A 12,999-nucleotide genomic window follows, 5' to 3' on the forward strand; every position below is an offset into this window, starting at 1 on the left:
CTCTGGTCCCTAGTCAGAATATTTTGTGGTGTGGTTTGTTGGTTTTTTTTTCTTTTTCTCCTGCTGAAGAAAAGTAAGAAGTACAAAACCAATTGAGAAGAATTGGGTCAGGTGGGTTTGTTTGTTTGCTTTGTTTGTTCTAACCTGTCAGGCTGAAGTGAATTGTACTGAGTGGGTTTTATTCAATCTGAAATTGCAGAAGTTACTTAGTCTAGTAAATGTCACAGGACAAACGTTTCCTTCTAAAACAATTCCCAATATGATCTGGAATACATTTTCACGGGAAGAACCTTATCTGCACTTAAAGCTGTATGCGTGAAGCAGGCAACTGTACATATAAACACAGTGTACTTTCCTGGACCATGCAGACATTGATGATGAGGTCCTTCATCTCTCTTAATATTCAGAATCTATCTTTGAATCTGGGAGCTTTTAGCATGTTATCTCTAATCAATCAAATGAACAAATTTTTTTATTTTGAGTCACCAAAACCTTCACATAGTTGGTTGGAGTCAGTAAAACTTTAAGACATAAGTGTAACCTTTAGCATATGTTCAAGTCTTATGTTGAAACCCTGCCTAAAGGCAGGGGTGCATATACACAATGACAGCAGTAAAGCATCCCAAAATTTTGCCAGATGGCTCCCAGAGTTGACCAATTGTGTGTGTTTTGTGGTTTGGGGTTTTTTTTATGGATGTGATTTGAGATGACAAAAGTTTGAATTATCTTCTATGAAGATTATGTAGTGCATTAAAAATGTTGAAAGCTACTGTATACTTTGGAGAAGCAAGTTGTGTCTGTTCAGTTAAAAAAAAAAAGCGAGCTTCCCCCTCAAACCTTGAATGAGCTAATTATGTAATGCTGGTGTGAAGTAATACTTTTGGCTGTTGGCATTTTTAAAACTGGCACAAAAAGGCATTGTGTGTTCTTTCCTCAGCACTAGAGAATGAAAGTGCAAAAGCACAAATGCTAGAGGTGAAAGTTAGCCTCCTGTGAAGCTGGTGCAAGTTCTGCCCTAGAAAGTATAAAGAATGAAATTTACCTTGTTTTGAAACATAACCAAGAAAAGGAGATGCGCAAGAACATTGATAGTTTTAGTTATTCCGAAACCATCTGTTAAAGAAATGATGCAGCATTTAAAATACTTAGAAGCTTTATTGCTCTGAGGAGAGCGAATTTAAATTTTTCTGAAATTATCAGATTTGCTAATTATCATATGTGCTGAATTCATAATTAATTTTTTAATATTGTTTTGGTGGGTTTTCCCTCCTTTTTCCCTATTTATGTAAGTTTTGAGGTAATTAATCATGTCTCCCTTTCAGGAATTTGTTAAGGCAAATGTGTGCTTTAAGTGCATGAACAGCATCAGCTGGTGATTACCTGCGTCTTTCAAGTCAGCCACATGCTGATATTCCACAGTGGATTGCACCACTGCAGTGATGTAAAGGAAATTCCTTGGTTTCCTTTTCTTTGGGTATCTAAATATTGCAGTTCAAGGTCTGGTGCTTTAAAGTTTTTAGCAATTGTTGTTAAAGATGCAAACTGCTTTTAAATTGCTTCAATGGTTTATGCACTCTCTGATTATATATAGCTCATAATACATTTATATTTATACACTGCAAATTGTTATATATGCTCTGTGTATGAACTGTGCATAGTTTTACTGATACTTTTAGGCCAAATTGAGGTTGCAAAGCTTCATCTCTGAAAGCTTTTTTTTTGTGAGTTTTTTTCATTTTTCTCACTTAAGCAAAATTCTATTGCTGCAAAGTAAAAATTCTATTGCTGTAAAGTAATTGTATGAGTGAGTGCCCCTGTTTAAGTGAACAGTTTATGGTTACTATATTAAAGCGAACATTTCAACTTGGCTAACACAACCACTGAATAAACACATATTGATATTATAGAACAAAATAATATATTAGTGCATTGCTCATTTGTGCTCTGATAGTCACCCTGATACTATTAGTCATGCGGGGAGTGACAAACACAATTACACTCGAGTGCTAATAGAGTGGAAGGGCAAAACTGCCTGACCTCGGCATCCTGGGTCGATTTAAATGTTTGATGTCTCATTGAATTAGTATCACAGTGTGAAAGACAAAGCTCAAACTAATGGAAATGAGCCTGGACATGCAATACTGCTGATTGGGCTGACATAATTAGAATAATATTCTTCACACAGCTAATAACAAGCAGAAGAAATAAATAACCAAGAGATAACTTAATGACTGCATGCTAAAATGCTCCTTTGAATATGCTAAGGTTAGCATTTTCTATTTACTTACGGAGCACTGGGGGAATTTTTTTCTCTGTGTAATCATTAGCTGTGGTGATCAGCTCCATACTGGTCACTAAGGCCATATGAAACTATGCAGGTTGGCCTAACTTCCTCCCCCACCCTCAACATCATTATTTAACCCTCAGGGCATTGTTACAAATATCTGCCTCTCTAGAAGACCTGCCCAATCGCTCACAAAAAGAGAGAAGAAAAAAAAAAAAAAGGCGGACACATGATGGATTCGTAAATATATAGCCTTGTATCTTCTTATATTCATGCCCTTGAACTCTGAGGTACAGGGTCATAAAGTGTAAGTAAGTGTACAGGGCATCTGAAGAATGTATATTTCTGTGGACATGACATGGGATTTTGATATGTTTAATACAAAATATAGGACAATTTTTTAGAATTCTTTCTACAGTAGCTTATCTTAAATTTTATCTTTGGCAATATCTTATGTACTTTCTCAGCTTGAGGTGAGGTGATGCAGACACAGACTTAGGAGAGATGTAGGTGAGACAGGGACATGCAGAAAACCACTTGGCATTATTCCTCAGTTCCATCTAGACCTCTTCAGTTATTCCTGATAATGATATATGCATCAGAAATCCGATCTAACAAAGCACATTTGCTTAACTTTAGGTGGACAAGTCTTTGCCATCAGTGCAACTAGTAACATGTTCAACCATGAGCATGTGCTTTCAGGATTTCATAGGAGATGGACTTCTGATTCTTAACCAGGATCTACCAAAATCAAAGCCAAAGGAATTTGCTGCCTAGGTATCAAGCAGTGTGAATCTGAGACCCAAATAAAAAAATCATTCAATGAATTGAGTTGATAAAAAGCTTTTTTCTTTTCCTTCCTACTTACAAAAGTTCACAACTTCAATTTCAAGATTTTTCTTATGTGAATAATTCCTTGGACTAAAAAATGAGAAAGCAACAGCTTCCTGGAGAGGCTGAGGATTATGTTCAACTAAAATTAGTGATGTGTCTTTGGAAGGTATCAGCAAACAAACCACTTTAGGCTTAATATGGTAACTTTGGTTTATAATTTGTTAAGAGATATCTTTTGGGCCAGGTCTTCAATAGAGCAGATCCTCATTAGGTTTCAGTCAAGTCAGGAAGCTTTGCAGTGTCTTTGAAAGCTGATGCAGGAAAATTCCTTTTCTTAATGCAGGAGCTGGCAGTGAACTTCACTGTACTTCCGGAGCTATGGCCTCATTCACAAGAGGATATCACTGCAGCAAGAAATTGCTAGTCAAGATCTGATTCATTTAAATTGTGCTTGTTAGTGATAACTAAAACTTTGCAGTCTTAAAACACCTAAGACAATATATGTGGGGTTTTTTTATGCCCGGTTGGCCCATAAATTTATATAATGACAAGCTTTCTATCATGAATGCGCTGAAGTGGAAACTATAGTCTTAAATGAGCAAGAAGTTGCATGTTGCAAACTTGCAGGTAGAAGAGTCCCAACAGAGCATTTTAGCTTTGACCAGTGCGAGGCAGTGATATGCTGTTCATCTGTTATGTTCATAAGCTGACCTACATCTGTTACTTCTTTTCAAATAATAATAATAAAAAGAAGGCCCAGCATTTTCAGCAAATCGCATTATTTCACTTCATTAAGGGTTAAGGGTTTTATGTCAGTCTACCAATTCAGACTGAGGTAGCACTGCTGAGCCAGCATATGCCACAGTATCAAGGGCTGGTACAGAGGTGGATCTCTCTTCTGCTCTCAGCACAATCACCCTTAATACTGTGGGTGTCTGTTCAAGTGAGGTTTAGGAAAGGGCTTGCTGTTCATGTTGTAAACCAGCACTATTAGTAAGCACAGTTGGCATGCAGGTAGTAAGAAATATATAACTGATTCCGTGCCCTGCATTTATGATTCTCAGAGTAAGTGACCCAAAATGGTGCCCTCATCATCCAAAAACCTCTGCCTTCTGATGGCTATTGGATCATTTACCTTTGTCAGCTATTTGGGCCCTGTGGAACTACCAACGTTGACTTTGTGCTTGCCTGCTCTGGGCTGTTTCCGCATCATTATGGAAGAAGTCCTGGCTCCCTTTAGTAACAAATTCAGTATCATGTAAAAGGAGCAGGAATAACTCTCTTCCTCCATAATGTGGAGAAAACAGAAGCAATAAATATAATAAGCTAATTCCTATTCCCTGTGATTATGCAGAAACATTACCTGTGGGTTACTCCTCTTTTTCCTCAATCCTCTTCTTTTGCGAAGAATCCTAAGCCAGTGAGATTAACTATGGGATGACAGGTTGACTCTTGAGGTAGTTTGAATTTAAAGGTGAGGGATTATTTTCACTCTCTGATAAGCTCATCTAAATTTATGCTGCTGAACCACTACAACCCCTCCACTCAATCCCTTTAGATAATTTTCCAGAGCTTCTGTGCAAAATGCTTGCTTTAAAATAGGAAACAGAGATAACAGTGGACACTAAAACAAAAAGTTGATATACAAGCAGAGGAAAGATGCTCTTGTTTTTGCAGGGAGCTTTCTTCAAGCAAATCCTTTGCCTTTTGCTCAGCCTAGATGCACATTTTTGGTAATTTAACTGATCATTTTGTGGTTGGAGTCTGAGGCCTCCAAGTATTTATGGCAATAAAGCTGATTTTAACAATAGCTTGAGTGATTCTGGTAGTTGAGCCTAACGTAACAGGAATTCTCCCCCTCCCTGAGTGGTTTCAAAGCTGAACATACTGAGTAACTCACAGCAGTTTCTTGGTGTTAACCAGTGGGGCAAATGTGTTTTATCATTCACGTGGTTTTATGCTTTTTCTGTGTTCATCATGTTGATGGTATTATTTTTCTTGGTGGCAGACCTATTTTCCCAGGACAGGTAAGTGGTTCTGTTAGTATGCCTGTGTTCTCAGCTAGTTAAAAAAAGTGTCAGCAAAGACTGTTGTCCCTTACTTAGCTTTAGTTTCCAATTACAAATCTGTTGATGTTACAGCTCAGCATAACTTGCACATCATTTGGCTTATTAGAGCTGGCTACAATTTTTTTTTAAATTTAATTCTGTTTTTAATAGAATTGGGGGGAAAAAAACCTGTTAAAAATAGCAGTGGTTCTTCAGCCTTTTCTGCAGCTCCTAAGGTAGTTAACATTTTGATGAGGTCTGAGTTCTGAATTTCTGGTCATTCTTTGTCTTATTGAACCAGCAAACTGGGAAAGCCTTTTTCTTTAAAAAAAAAACCTGCCTCAAACAATGACAAGAAGATATCAGCTGTTGTGAAGGTATCATACTGATGAATGAGAAGTAGAATATTAAGAATTTTAGGTTGAACATTGGGTTTCATCAGAATCAGTCAAATCGGAATAATGGATTCCAGTTCTTCTGTATGGCCTTCTGCAATTTGTGCCTTTTGATATATCAGCCCTTGAACTGTGGGTTTAGGTATGTTCCCAAGAAGCTTTTCACAGACTTCTTATTCATATCTTCCATGTTGCCTTCGTGTTCTGATTGCATGGAAAATGCTTATTATTTTGTTTAGCTTTATACTAAGAATTTAAATGTAAAGAATAATTATGGGATTAGTTAAACCTTTCTTTAGAAGGACTGTTTCAACAAGTTAAGCTTTATTAGTTAAATATAAAACTGCTCTTCGGCACCCACTTGTGTCTCATTATCCAATGCCTTGTATGCTGAAGGGTCATTTTTATATGGTGGAAAAACGACAGAAAATGTCATTGTGCTTATTTCTACTCATCCACAACCAGTCAGCTTCTTCTGTGTTCTAAGTTTCTACAACATTATTCTCCTGTGATCTTAAAGGATCTGAATCAAGGCTGTTGAGGTAAACTGAAATCTTCTGATGAAGTTTAAAGTCTTTTGGTTTTGAACCAGAATGTCACTAGTAAGCAAATGTGCGTATCACTTGGTCCGTTATTAAGTAACAACAACAACAAAAAAGTAAGGGTGTTTTTCAGTAATTCTTGGTGCTCACAGACTAGTTAATGCCCTGAACTAGGAGGTCTGTTACCTTCCAAAATTTGTTAGTTGGATATTGTTATATTCTATCCCCCCCCCCCCTTTTTTTTTTTCCGCCCCTCCAGTGGCCTTAGTCTTGATGATATCTTGTGACAGTAAGTTGCACACACTGGTACTGCATATTTTCAAAGCAAAAGTTCCTTAATGAAAGAAGATTGCTTCACTCACAATACTATTCATCCATTTTGAACACCAAACCCAAATATTGTTAGGACAGGAATCACTGGTGTTATTAGTAAATAACACTAAAGCTGGCATTTGAAGTAGGGCACTTGGGGTGTTACAAAAAACATAGACAATCTTTCTGTACCAGAGAACTGTAGCCTTTGCATTTCATTCAGAAAAGACAGAAACTTGAATAATAATTTGAAATAAAGTCCTTTGTGTGTTCAACTCTCCTGGTACAAACCTTTCACTAGCAAGGAATGTACTGCAAGTGGTGGTATACAAGTACTAGTTGAACAAAACCAGCCTTTGGCAGTCTGGGCTAATAAGAATGAAGAATACTTGCAGACAAAAAACCCAAGATTTTTTTTGTTTTGTTTTGAGCAAATGTAGAAATATCACAAGTAGCTGCAGACTTGGTTTACTTTCATGCCATTTGACAATCTGATAATTTTTACAAAGATATACTTAAAATGCTGTTTCATGCAAAGTTCACTTTTTTTCCTTGTTTAAAAAACACTACATCTTTAATTTGCAAGGCTGTGTATTAATTTGCTGAGAGCACCGTTTATTTCCCTTTCCTTCTACTTTATTTAAAGTCAGTTGTTGACAACTCTCAGGCATGTCAAACTCTCACCGCTAATAATTGCTTAAGGATCCCTAACTTCTATAAATGTTGGTTCCAGCTAAAAACCCCATGCAATAGCCCTGTTTGAGGGAGGGGGGAGGGGGAAAGGAAAAAAGGGGTGGGGAAAAAAAGGAAAAAAAACCTGAGAACTTCTTCTGATGAATTTTTGATTTTCCTTCTTAACAAAGAAATGTCTGTGATTCAAAGAAATAGCTTAAAGTGATATTATAAAATAGAATATGGAGTGCACTGTTCTGAATGACTCTTTGCTTTTAATGTGAGGCTGAAAAATTGTCAGTGCCTTTTTTGATTAGATGAGATTCTTTTTTTTTTTTTTTTTTTTTTGTTCTTGATCTAAGAATCGAGGAGAAAAACATGCTACTTGCATTTGAATATGGTATGAGCTAGATGTAATGTGTTGAAGATAAAGCAATACCAGTACTGCCTCAAGGCGGCACCTGTATCTGTGGGTCAATGCCATTTCTCTTTAGATCGCTGCTGAGCCCCTCTCTTGGCTGCTGCTTTATTAGGCCTAATTAGGCAGGCTGTCACTTTTATTGGTGATGGAAAAGGAAGATAAGTAGATTACTTGTGTCATCTATCTCTATCCGGACGTGTCTAAAAAGTCTAAAGTGATTGCTGTGGGCCACAAATATATTTCACAAGAGGGAGAAAAAGAGAAAAAACCTCAGAAATGTATTAAACCTCTAGAAATGACTTACCTTTGGCACTACTGTGTGTAATTTCAAACCCACAGAGAAAAGAGTTACAGTACATACAGAAAGTCCTTTTGTTCAGAGGGAGAAGGTTGTCTCTAATGGTTTTTGTGATATCAAAATAATAAAAAAAAGGCTGTTTTCTACTTAAAATTCTAGTAGTGGTTATATATATATTATTTTTTTTAAGTTAATCCAAGTTATAATAAGAATGCAGCATCTGTGGCTGGTGGAGTGGGCTATTTTGATGATAGGCTTGTTGACATGTTCTTCTGATAGGCTTACTGTTTGGATCATCGCTTAGGGTATCTCCAGCTTTTGCAGCATGTGTATATTTTTAATGATTGTTTATAGGAATAATTAATTATTTTCTAAATGAAGTATCAGATATCTTCTTAAATAAATTAATTATTGACAACTAATATTATCAACAGCCAATCAGCACTTGCAATTCTTTAATTTCTGAGACATCTTCCACTTTGGAAGATGATATTCCCCAGGTGTTCCTCAAGAGAAAAAGCTTATTAGCTATAACACTGTGGTAGGAAAATGAAGCTACCTCTATATGGACTCTTATGAAAATGAAATATGATCTTCATTTAAGGGTGTTGGCAGAGTCAGATACTTCCTCATGAGACTTTAAGGTAGGCTTTATATTTTTAAAATTCTTAACACTACCAAATCACAACCAGGCAGGTGATAAAATGCTTTTAGAAATTTAGAATCTTTTCTTTTAGATATGTGCTCTTACTACAACTGTTGGTGCTTGCAGATATGTGGGATACATATATTGATCTTTCAAAATCTGATTGCAGCCACAGCACAAGTAGCAGAGTGTTAGTATAGGCACCTATAACGAAGACCAAAGATGTCTGTGTGAAGATTCTTAAAATCTACTGGGCTAGTGTCTTTGACTATTAGATAGAAGAATAAATTTATAGGTATGAGTAAAACTACTTGTAGACTTAGAATCAAACTCAGTCACATTACAAGGGCAAGAAGAAAAGTTGTTCTTGGTGAGTTTTTTTGCTAGCGGTAGATTAAGAAGCAGTAGGGCTGATGTTCACTACTAACAACTCACTGACTCACTAGGGCCCTATTCAGCATTCCTTACCCAGAAACACTCCTGTAAGCTTGAGCAATATAATTTCAATAGACTTCTTTGTGTGTAATGAGTGCTGTGTAAGGTCTTTAAATGATAGATTCTGACTGCTGCACCAATGGCATCTTTATTCAAGATTCTGCTTTCCACAGGCAGTCAGCCATTCTATTTGCTTGGAATCTTCAAAACTTCTCATTCATTATTCAATTTAGGCTGTTTAGGGTTTATTTTCTTTGCCTTGAAGACCCTTCTTCACAGAAGTTGCCTAATTGTATCCATACGTATTGAGATAGCTGGAAGTAGTGTCATGGAAATCTACCATTAGGACACACAATTTCATAGCCTGCTGTACAAGCCTTTTTGTGTAAGCAGGATTTTTTTGAGACATACTGTGCTAGAAAAAATTCTAAATATAGGACAGAGAGGCATCTAGTGCTAGGAACTTTCAAATGAGTTTGTCTTGAAGAACTTGCAGATCATTATTAAGCTGAAGAAATTCAGAAATTTGATGCTTGTACATGATTCAACCTTTTAATATTAGTCTTCAGGGTTTTTTCCTGCCTACTACTGTAAGCTATAACTTTTACTCAATACCCAGTTCTTTATTATTTATCTTAATTACAGTATCTACTCAGAGTGGGAGTCTTTTATAAGCTCAAGATTTTGAGGTGTCAAGGTCTCTGAATTACTAAGCAATTTGATGTGTGATAAGTGTTTGTTTTCTAAAGTTCAAAGGTTGAAATTACTTTCCTCCATAATACGCCCCAGTCAACCTTAGTGTATTAAAAAAAAGTGTGTCTAGTTATTTATATGGCAGAAATTCCCTTTGGAAACTGAGTGCTGCTGTTGGTCAGGGACTCGCAGGAGGTGATCTCTTGTCAGGAGCTTGGTGCAACGTTTGAGGAGCCCAGTGAACTGTCTAAGAAACAAAACCTTTTTATTATATAGCAATGCAGTAGTCTGGCTCCAGTTCATTTATTCAGAATGAGAAAGTTGTGTTTATATCTACATCCTCCCTGATTAAACCGTAGTAAACACTGGAAGAGTCACTTTGCAGTGGGCTGCCAAGAGCAGCATCATCCATCCTTCCTGCTTGGCTGGATGCTGCTCATAGCCCAGGGATATGGCACACCTTTCCTGAACTTCGGCTTGTGTTCTAGTTCTTGTTTCTGATTGTGGATACATCTTCTGGTTTTAGACCTTGGCTTTAAGCATGGAGCAGTACTATCCATGCCTACCTATTTATAAACAGACTTACCCAAGGACAATAACAGAAGAGAACTACTGATCCCAGCAGTTCATCACATGGAGAACCATACCTCAGCCTACCAAACATGGCCGATTGGGCATTTTCATCCAGCAGTTGCTAGAAGGTCACAGGTGGGGAAAACTACCACTTTCTTGCTGATATTCAAGGCCTTAGTACCCCAGCAGACATAGTATATCTGAATGATAAAAATTGAGTTCCTAAAAAGGTTCATCATCTTTTTAATGGTTTTTAAATACTTAGGAAAAAAAAATTACCAGCTACAATGCAATTTTGTGCTTTCAGTTCTAACATACCTGATTCCATGATTTCCTCCCAGCATCTGAAGTTCACTGGCTTTTGGCTCATCCAACTCAAGCTACTCTATAAAATCAGAAACTAGATCTCTCACTTGAAAGATACAGAACAACTGTGTTCTTGCTTATGGGAAGGGAAAAAAATACCTTTGCTTTCCCTCTTTTTCTTCCTTCCTCAGAAACATGCAAACTCCCTCCATGTCTAGTCTCATGCAATGTATTACCTATGAATAACTCAAATGGTTGTATTTCTAATTCACTTGATCAGAAAAATACCAGGAGCAAAGATGGCATCCTGATTTCAAAACTGCATCTCTAAGAACATCACAGGAAAGCTACTGTTGCGCACCTTTTTAAAACTTTAAAAGCTCCACAGGTTGAATATAGCTCGTTAGAGTAGGATTGTTTTCAGAATATACAGTTATAGTTAGGTTTTTGGTATACCAAACAGATGTGTTAAAATCTTAATGAGAAATAAGGGATGGTGGTACTTTGACAAGAAATACAAAATATAAACCTTTATTATTATTTTGGATTTTTTTAGCAGATGCTTTTTCTTTGCAATGTGTGATGGTTGCTTTTTTCATGGATATGTCAGAGTAAAAGCCTTTTAGAACATTTTTATTTCCAATTTGCTTCCTAGTCAGTTAGGGCTTGCATATTGATATGACCCCAGGTTCATATGATCACATACTGCTGCAGAAAAGGGCCAATATATATTGATTGGTGAAAGAATAAATCAGTAATGTCTTGTACAAACTTTTTCCCTTTTTGTTTGCATTCTTGCAGGGAATACATGTGAGGTTTTTTTGTATTCCATGTGTGTTTATCTAGGCAAGATTGACCCTATAATTATTGCAACCTTTTAAATTAATAAATGTAGCCCGTTCAGGCTCCTGTAACTCGAAAGCACTGGACTAGCTAGCTGGATCCAATTCACTTTTAAGGGATATTCAAGATTCAAAGAGGTTCTTGATGCCAAAAGGCAGCGTGCTTTTCTCTAATTGTGTTTGTTCCTTCTCTTCAGGCATTGAACCAATTAGACACCAAGAAGTACAGCCTAAAAAGCCGTTCAGTCTACAAAATTCTTACAGAGCTAGTTTAGATCAGTTTTAAAGACTCTCTAAAATTTTTCAATTAAAAGCACCATTTTTATCCTTTTCCTATTTTTGTGTTTCCTATAAAGCCAAAGCCAAAGTCTGCCAGCTACACTGGGCTTTGGTGGAATAATTATCTTCCATATATATTTCTGATTACTTCATCTTTGTCTTTTGATATTAATGTACCTTTTTTCTTTTATTTGAAACTGATGACAGCTGTATTGGCAAAGTAGGGATATTTGTGAGCAGATGATTTTTTGTGACATCTTTGTGACAAAGATGATTTTACTGAATAACTGTAGATACATAACAGCTCTGTTGATGTGGCCTTTGCACACCTGTGTTGATCAGGCAGAGTAGTTAGGACTTTCCTGCATTTTGCATAGCACTTGCTTACACAGCACTTTGACATGTCTTCCACTTTTCAAGGCCGTCTGGCAAAGTCCAGCACAGAATCCCATGCATAGGTGGACCCCTCTAGTGTGGCAGCACCACAAAGGGCAATGTCTAGTCTGAGTTGCTTTAATGTTTTTCCCCGTTTCTATAAAATCTCATTAGCATTAGTTTTTGCTTTTAGAACATAAAAAGCCAGTACTAAAGTGTACAAATGCTATTGTTCTGTATTAATGACTTCTGTATCCAATTAGTGAAGATCATTATTGCAATATGTTATGACTTGCATTGCACACAAGAGACAATAAACAAGATTCCCAAAAAGCACCTTTTTAAATAGCTTCTCTGTAGCATTCTTTGACTATATCATCCTTTGGTCTGTCATTTTGCCATACAGCAGACTGAGATGAATGGTACTAGTGACAAACATTTGTCACAGGGTAAAGATTTTTATCTGAGTCAGATCAGAGTGCAGGAAGTACCAGCTTTCCCTGCTACGTATCTAGGTTTCTTGTAGGAGGAGAGTATTTCAGTTTTGTGGCTGAAACAATTCACATTTCATTGCAGGTGATATAACTTGTTTGTTAAGCACATTTTAAGGGGAAATACTGTATTTTAATGGACATTTAGTAGCTGGCTATCAACAGTCTGTGCTCCCTGCCTGGGGACAGCATGCAAGGTTTATTAAATATTAAGAAGCAGTTCATTACTTTATGAAACAATGACAACAGAACATCTGCATATTTAGAAAACAGTAAGTTAACATTCTTTAGAGTAGCTGCTTCAGTTAGGGAAAAGGGCTAATGTTTGTCTGGCTAAAGATGCATAAAAATGTGGTGTCGTCTTTGAAGTTTGCTCTTTGCTCTCACTACTTCAGAATGTTGAAATTAACCTACGCTGCTTAATTTAGAACACAAATGAAAGCACTATGTCCTTCTAGAGAGTGCAGAAAATTGGGCATCTGGGATAAACACTGGCTCTGCAATGTCTTTAAAAATCCCCAAAATGTAACAAAATCCGTAGAGGTATATTCTT

This window comes from Haliaeetus albicilla, chromosome 12 (genome assembly GCF_947461875.1).
Source record: "Haliaeetus albicilla chromosome 12, bHalAlb1.1, whole genome shotgun sequence".
Taxonomy (NCBI): Eukaryota; Metazoa; Chordata; class Aves; order Accipitriformes; family Accipitridae; genus Haliaeetus; species Haliaeetus albicilla.